We start from the raw sequence: 5,487 nt of genomic DNA, 5'->3' as shown, positions 1-5,487 counted from the left end.
ACGTGATGAAGCAGCATTTCCGAAGTCTCCTCTGCTTACCGGCTGCTGCAGGGAAGGTAGTGGTAGTGACCATGGGTGGGCTGGGGACTAGCCAGTCATGTTGAGTCCATCCAGGCATCTGTAAATGAGATGCTTGGGGGCCCACATAGCTAGTAGTTTGTGTGTGTGTGTGTGTGGCTTACCATGACCTATTTGTGCCATTCAAAAGAATGGAATTGTTTTCTACCCATTTGAACCCAGTCGGGGTGTGGTGTCAGTTCGGACCAAGACCCCATTGGGTGTCTGGTCGCATGGGGGGTCTGATTATGGAGTCTCTCGGTGGGATCAAGCAGGAGTCTCTGCTTGCACCTTTCAGCCAGCTGCCTCCTAAAGCCCGAAGTCCCTGGCCCAAGAAGCCGCAGGGCTTAGAAAATGCGGAGTGGCTGCAATCCACCGGCCCATCCTCCACTCTGCACAAGAGGTCTCTGCCAGCCCCAGCACTGGGGCTTTTCTGTCCTTATCAAAAGCAAGGAGACCTGGCAAGCTGCATTTTTCTTTATTTGACATTTGCAACCTGCCTTCTTGCAAAAGATAAATGAGGTGGGGACAGTCAGGGGTGCAGAGAAGGGATGGGAGTGGGAACTCCTGAGCATTCTTCGGTGGGGGTTTTCTGTTAGGGTTTCCAGCTGCCTCGGGACACAGAGTGCCTGGGGAACCAGCAGGTAGGTGGGAGCCACGTGGCTGAGAACCCCTCTTCTGGAGGTTAAAGCAGTTTGTGTCCTGGAACCATAGGAGATGTCGGGGAATTAGGGATCCTGATAAGGTGTGTGGGGGCAGATCCCAAAACCACTTCTGTCCTCTAGCATTCAGTTATATTTAACCATTTCTAGGCTGTACTGAAGTAATGTCTCATTCTTGGTGCCTGGGCTTTTTTACACATAAATGTGCATTCTTCTCCTGGTATGTCTTTGTGTGCAGACCAAATCTTTCCCATCACCTCTTTTTTCCTTAATGGTTGGAATAACCAGAGAGGCTTTGCAGCCTCCAAGGGAGCAAACTGAGGAATCTCCTTTTTGCTTTGGCTGCTGGGCTGACCGGAGCTGGGGTGCAGAGGTGGGTGCGGCAGCGAGCAAGAAGCAGCTGCCTGAGGCGTCCCGGCTGATGTCCGCCGGGTGTCCGTCGCTGCTGGACTGCTGGCGCTAGTGAAGAACAGGCACATGCGTCTGGTTGCTGTTTTGTTTTATATAACAAATTGCTTGGGGTCCGCGAGGTGGAAGGCAGCCTACAGCTGAGCTGCCGGGAGGGAGAGGCTGTGGGTAGGGGGCAGCCCGGGACCAAAGGAGGCCGGGAGAAAGGTGCGCACGCCAAACCTCCTCCTTTGCATCTCTGAGCCAGGCACAAACATGGATTTTTTACCAGGGGTTCTCTAGCACGTCCAAAGGAAGACACGAACGGCTTGTGCTTTTAAAAGTGCGCCTCTACTGTCTCCAGGATCTGAACGGAGTCCCCCTCCCCTCTTTTCCTACCCCTGCTGTGAACACTCCGCCTGCCAGATCGTCCCGCTACAATCACACTCCAGTTCCTTGGCTAATATAAAGGAGTCAAAACACAATAGTCCCCAGATAAAGCCCTCCTTCTCCTCCAAAAAGGCCAAACTGAAGCAGACGGAGGAGACTCGGTTGAGGCCAGCGCTGGGGGCTTGGGGCTGTAGTTGGCCAGGGTCCTCAGGAGCTGGGTAGCTGTGAGGAAGTGGGTGTCCAGGCAGGGGGAGTGGAGCAGGTGACTCCACTGGCTGTCCTGAGCACCGCGTGCACCCCACCTCACCCGGCAATGCTAAGGCCTGGTGGGCCAAGCCTTGAAATGGGTGAATTTCTGCCAGGCTGAAGCCTTTCCTAGGTGCAGGGGCTGGAGTCCTGGGTGCTATAGCGGTGAGGCTGAGGGGTGCCCTGGGAGGGAGGAGAGGCCGGGTCTAGAAGTAGCAAGCTCCTAAGAGTCACTGATGCCGCTGAGGGCAGGGTAAGCGGTCCCGGCTTACCCCTGGAGACCCAGGGCCGCGAGCTGGGCTGCCTACATCCCTTCTTTTTCTCCGGCGGCATCCACCTGTTCCCCCACCTGCCAGGCCAGGAGGGAGGGAGAGAGCTGAAAAGGGCACTTTTCCTCCAGGGTGACTCCAATTCCTTTCCACTCATCCTCAAGGCGAGTTCTTTCTCTCTCACCCAACCCAGGGCTCCCCCCAACTGCCACCCGCCTCACGTGTGCATTGTTAAACCCGAAAGCAGAAATCCCCTGCCTTCTCCCTTCCCGTCTCCCCCTTTCCGCTGCACCCCTACCTACCCAATTTTTATCTCGCTACAATCAGGGGTTTTCTCAACCGGGGAAAAGGTGGTAGTGGCTGTGGGAGGCTCAGGATCCCTCGAAGTGGAGGCCGGGGCCGGGCTAGGGGCGGAGTGCGGGGGCGGGGGTAATCTCCCAGCGCCATCTCCTCTTTTTTTGACTCTCCCCACCACTCGCGGCTCCTCCTGGCCTGGGCGGGTTTCCTTCCGAGTTTTAAACGGTGGTAGATGAATAAGCAAAACAAACAAACAGGAAAAAACAAAAAAAGAAAGAAAAAAGAAAAAAGAAATGAAGGAAAAGAAAAAAGGGCAAATCAAATCACATACCACCCCCAAAACGATGGCTCATTTCACAGGGAAGGTAGACTCCCGGCCCGGGGCGCGTGGGCGTGGGAGCCGCGGGGAGAGTTGCCCCTTGGACGCACCCGCCTCCATCATCTTCCCTTTGCCAGTGAGTTTTAGGTCCCTCTTTCTCTGCTTTCCCCCAAGTTCCCTGCTCGCTGGGTTTTGTTTGAGAAGAGCCAGCCTTGCTGGGCCGGGATCCTCAACCAGCATTACCCACTGCCTGGCTGCTTTCTCCTCCCGTTTAGATCTTGCTCCGCGCTCTCCGCATTTCAGCTCGCCAGGGAAAGAAAAAGGGGGCCCGAGTGGCAGATGCAGAGATAATATGTATTTAACCTGAGCGGTCCGGGGCGCCGTGCCGCAGCGAGCTCCCCGCGGTGTGGCCCGCGCAGCCGGGGCTAGCGGTGGCGCCTGGAGCCGTGTCCCCGGCATAACCCTCCCGCCCGGCAGCCAGCGAGCTGTTTATACAGCTTTACCTGTGCTATAGTCCTATCCAGTAAAAGCCCTCGCTCGGCCAGGGTAACCTAATCCAGGGGCCGAGGCGGAGGAGGGGGCAGTGAGACTGGCTGGGTTGGAGAGGGAGGTGTGCGCGCGCCACTATCCGGGATCTCTCCTTTGCCCCTCCTCCCACCATAGGGAAGGAAATTTGGACATGGTTCGGGTGACCGAAATGGGGACCCGGGGCTAAGGAGAAAGGAGGCCAGTTTTCACGACCCCGTCCTCCGGCTTCTCTCCTTTGAACAGGCGCTGGGGACCTGCGCGGCGGCCACAGCCGGACGCGCGCAGCGAAAGGCGCGGCGGGCCCGGGGGCTCCCGGCGTGGGTCAGCGAGGCCGAGGACAAGTTTCCCGCCCTGGCCTGGCTCAGGTCGCCCTCGCCCCGCTTTCATCTTGCCCCAGTCGCCCTTTCCAATTCCCACACTGAAGGCAAAGCGAGCAAGGAAAGGAGCCGGCGCCTCCCCAAGCGGACCCTCCCTTCCGCGCAGCCTCGGCCACTCTTCCAGAGCGCCCCGGCGCGGACTGCGGCGGGCGCAGGGAATCGAATTAAACGCCTCTAGGCGGTTATTGTCTTCGGCTAATTGCTCGAACAATGGCCTCTATTAAAATGGAGACACCCAATTAAAGGCCCCGCCAGGCCGTGCTCTGCTCCCGGCAAAGCTCTGTCCCCCGGCCTGCGGCGTGTAGACCGCGAGGCCGCGGACCTGGCTGGTGCTGGGCGCTGGCGCCGGCCTCGACACCTTTGGCCTCCACTTCCTCCCCAGACTCACAGCGACAGCGGCCGCTTCACACTGTTTTTATTGACCGATCGCAGCCCAGCAAGATTGATCGAGCTGGAATGGGAAGGACTTCTCCTCCCCCAGGCCCGGCTCGTCAGGGCCTCGGGCCGTGCTGCAGTTTCTGGCCTTTGGTGTCGCTCCCCGCCCCCCAGCCTCGCAGATTCCCGGTTTCTTTTCTGTCTTTAACTGCGAGGCCGGGTCCGCCCAGGCCGGCGCCGGGGCTCAGGGGGGAGGGACTCGGCGGCGCGGCTCGGCTCCGCTTCTTTCTCCTGCCTGCAAATATTTGCTGCCTTGCTGGAAATCCGACGATTTCGCGCGCGCTGTGCTTGCAAAGTCTTTAAGTAAACACCCTCAAATGACCGCCCCGGGCGGCCCGAGGCACGCTCTCTCCCCCTGCGCGGGATTAGTAACTTTAGGACTTCGACCCCGGGGCTCCACTTTGCCGGTTACCCAGGTCGGGCAGCGCGCGGGCGCCCGGGGCCGGTTCTCCCGGCACCTCGGCCCCGCGGAGCTCGCCTGGAAGCATCGGTTGCCTGGCTCGGGTGGGTGGCGCGAGCATCTCCGCAGCCTGGGTCCGTAGCCCTAGGGCTGAGCCCCGGAAAGCCGCGACTCCTCTCTGCGCCATGGCCTCTGCTTTCTGTACCCGACTGGGTTTCCCCACTTCCACCGGGACAGGGTCTCTTCGCCCCTGGGAGGGCGGGTGGGAGGGACTTGCACGTGGGCATGTGTTTGGGGGTGTGTGTGGGTCCCAGCTTAACCCCTACCGAGCGGAGAAACTCCGGCTCCATTTCTCACCTTTTCCCCAAGAGGACACACATACCCAGCTCAACTTGACGCCTAAAGCAGCCGCTTCCAGGCCTGGGGTTTCAGATAGGCCAAGCCGGCTGCCACCGCCCCGCACGCCGCCCCGGGCCCCGGCTCCTCTCCAGGCGGTGGCCGCGCCGTCGCCTGCTCGGTTGCGGGATGCTTGCTCCCAGGGTCCTAAGCGTCCAGGTTGATCGCCAGCCCCTTACCCTGGTGAGGGAGGCCTTGTGCCCTACAGAAGCCCTGGGCCCTGCAGCGGCGGCATCCTTCGGGTCGCCTCCTCGCTTTCCTCCACCCGAGCTCCTCTGGCTGCTCCTTGGGAGGAAGGGGACTCGCTAGACCAGGCCGAGGCCCAGGTACCTGGGGAGGGGTCGCGTCAGGTCTGCGGGAAGGCGCTCAGCGGCTCCTACGCAGGAGGCCAGGATCGGCTTTGTGGCTGTGGCACAGGGAGAATCAGGACCACCTTATCCCCCTTCCCCCCGGCCAGGAGCCCCCTTCCCCTCCCCCGCCCGCCAAGGGAGGAGGAAGCCCGGCCTGCTCTTGCTGGCGAGGCGGGTCACGCCGGCGCCTGGCCTGGCCCGGACCCCCGCAGCCCGGCTCTCCGCCTCAGGCCACGCGCCGCAGCCTCTCCAACCTCGCTCCCTTCCCCCTTCCTTCCCCGTGGGTCCCGGGGCCGACCTCGGCCCTCCCTCCTAGGTATCCCCCTCCCATCCTTTTCCCTCCCCCGCTGCCCTATGCTCCGGGCTCCGGGGCT

General features: G+C 60.8%; 1 long non-coding RNA gene and 1 pseudogene across 2 annotated transcripts; both read right to left on the bottom strand.

Annotated features, from left to right (window-relative positions):
• Window positions 1–503: 503 nt before the first annotated feature.
• On the bottom strand, window positions 504–5,398 carry LOC117082403. The gene is made up of 3 exons (XR_004436599.1): window positions 4,725–5,398; window positions 2,314–2,516; window positions 504–2,091 (listed from the first exon to the last, which is right to left on the bottom strand). It is a non-coding gene; the product is annotated as an uncharacterized LOC117082403 (long non-coding RNA).
• Window positions 3,933–4,726, bottom strand: LOC117082402 (annotated as a pseudogene). The gene has a single exon (XR_004436598.1). The product of XR_004436598.1 is annotated as an uncharacterized LOC117082402 (transcript).
• Window positions 5,399–5,487: the final 89 nt, after the last annotated feature.

Source organism: Trachypithecus francoisi, unplaced genomic scaffold (genome assembly GCF_009764315.1).
Source record: "Trachypithecus francoisi isolate TF-2019V2 unplaced genomic scaffold, Tfra_2.0 Lachesis_group9, whole genome shotgun sequence".
NCBI lineage: Eukaryota > Metazoa > Chordata > Mammalia > Primates > Cercopithecidae > Trachypithecus > Trachypithecus francoisi.
Note: the sequence above shows the minus strand (reverse complement) of the source record. Positions and strands in the feature narration are given on the sequence as shown.